This window comes from Sinocyclocheilus grahami, unplaced genomic scaffold (genome assembly GCF_001515645.1).
Source record: "Sinocyclocheilus grahami isolate Dianchi unplaced genomic scaffold, SAMN03320097.WGS_v1.1 scaffold79.1, whole genome shotgun sequence".
NCBI classification, from domain to species: Eukaryota; Metazoa; Chordata; class Actinopteri; order Cypriniformes; family Cyprinidae; genus Sinocyclocheilus; species Sinocyclocheilus grahami.
Genome location: NW_015505258.1, coordinates 201,950 through 203,999, shown reverse-complemented (window position 1 = coordinate 203,999; position 2,050 = coordinate 201,950). Strand labels below are relative to the sequence as shown.

Below are 2,050 nucleotides of genomic sequence, written 5' to 3'. Positions count from 1 at the left end.
TCTTTGATTGGTGGAAATATGAGCAGAATCATGGGTCATGTATTTTTTTTTTGACCAGGAATCCCACTTTTAATCATGAATATTGAATAAATGATTTTAGATAATGCAGACTAATGGCTTTATGAACAGTAAATACCATTAACAATTACCTAGCTCACAGTAGGTTTATCTTTAAAGGTTAATAAGTTATTGTTAAATCAGTTCCCCTTTGGAGAATATAAATGGGGTTTTTACTTCTTTATACTTTTGATTTCCCCCTTTACAAACCAAGCCCAACGTATATGAGCTGTGAAGGTTGTGTCATTATATATCAACATGGTCAAACATCCAAAATTGTATTAAAATGTATTGTAATATATACAGTATAATGTAAAATGTGAAATGTTTAGTGTAGTGCTCGGCTGTATTTCAACAGAACAAAGACATACTCTTTATCTCATTTATTATTTACTGGCATATTTATTTTACATGTAATAAAGTCTGCAAAGTAAAGTCTGCTGCAGGCATAGGCATGCTTGAATGGGTTTCTAGAAGGCTTCTTTTATCGTCTTGTTGCAGAATTGCTTGTATAGGCCTATGTATTTTTTACTGGCTGGTGAAATGAAATATCAGCACTGGAGTTTTTGCCTTATTTAATGCATAAAAATACTAAAACAGTATTAATTATATCAGTAACATAGGTTTGGGGCAGGACTACATGTTTGTCCAAACAATGGAAGGCTCCCTGTTTAGGGAAACCTGTTTAGAAAGTTATTATTGCGATTCTGTTTGGTGCAGCTAATGGTGCCCAAGTCACTTACAGCAGCTTTAAAGGTACAGTAATGATTTCTGGCAATGGTAGTGGGTTTGCAGTAGTTCAGTGATATCACCAGTGTGTAATTATGGCTAAAGGTGGCTAAGGCGAGTGTTTCTTGGACATGTACTGCTGATTTGCATTTGTTTTCACAGAAAGCCCTGTCCCAGTAGAATGAATGTGCCCAGCAACTGAACAAACACGATTAAAAGGGCACACAAAGGCCCACACAAGTTTGAAGTCTGAGTGCCTGGCGGGTAGCGCATATGTATATGCACCTGACAGAAAACAGAGTAAGATGCATGATCTCATTGGATGCCTGATCATTTGATGGATAGGTCATGGAGAAGCACAACTCTCTGTTGTAGTGAAGGTTAACCAACATGGTGTGACAATTTGTCAGTATCCATGAGGTCGGTCTCCACAGAATTGAGACAAGGGCATCATTCAGCACTTTCTGTGTTGAGGGCCACTCACAGGACATTTGCCAATCTGTACAACACCCATGAGACCAGCCCTTCACAAACTCAACACTGAGCCCATTTTCCTAGCTAATGAAAACTCTTTTTTGTACAATTATTGATTGAAAAACAGTAGTGATGCTAACAAACATGCTTCTGTGGTGTCTAGAATATTTTCAATAGGGATGCACCATACCTTTTTAGTTACTGAATAATATTATAGTTTTTATTTTATAATATAATATTTCTTTTACATTAATCAGTATATATATATATATATTTTTTGCTGACACTTGTAATGATGGAATACCAATAAACATGTCAGCAATGAAAGCAAACATTCAAAATCATGACATGTTAAAACCATTGAGAATTGTTTGTGCTTTCAAAGCCTCCAGCAGCTAAGGCCGTTTCAGAATCTATATGTCAGTCAATGAGCAGAATATAATGTCAGAGAGCATGACATATCCATATCTATCCTCTGTGTCTCATATTGATTCTGTGGTCAGTAGTGTTTAAGTGAATTTTCCAGGCCTCTCCTCTCCAGAGCAGCCCAGCGCAGTCAGTATATCATAGTTAATAATTATTGGCACAAATCAGTTTAGCCCAGGTGAATGGCTGAAAATTGCAGCTGCTATGTTATTTTCCTTGAGGCTTGCACAAAATATAATTCTCTGCAGCTTATTTAGCTTTATTATTATTATTATTATTATTATTATGCAGCATGGCTTTTGCACTTTATATAGCACAGAGTTGCCACCGTTAACTCCTTGGCTCATGAAACATCATAATAGTA

The 2,050-nt window shown here is 36.2% G+C and overlaps 1 long non-coding RNA gene across 1 annotated transcript in view; it reads right to left on the bottom strand.

Annotated features, from left to right (window-relative positions):
• The window catches only part of LOC107586297 (uncharacterized), a 15,939-nt gene extending 14,365 nt beyond the window's left edge, over positions 1–1,574 (bottom strand). Inside the window, exon 1 of the long non-coding RNA XR_001609344.1 lies at positions 1,565–1,574. This is a non-coding gene — a long non-coding RNA (uncharacterized lncRNA). The remainder of the gene's footprint in view (positions 1–1,564) is intronic.
• Positions 1,575–2,050: the final 476 nt, after the last annotated feature.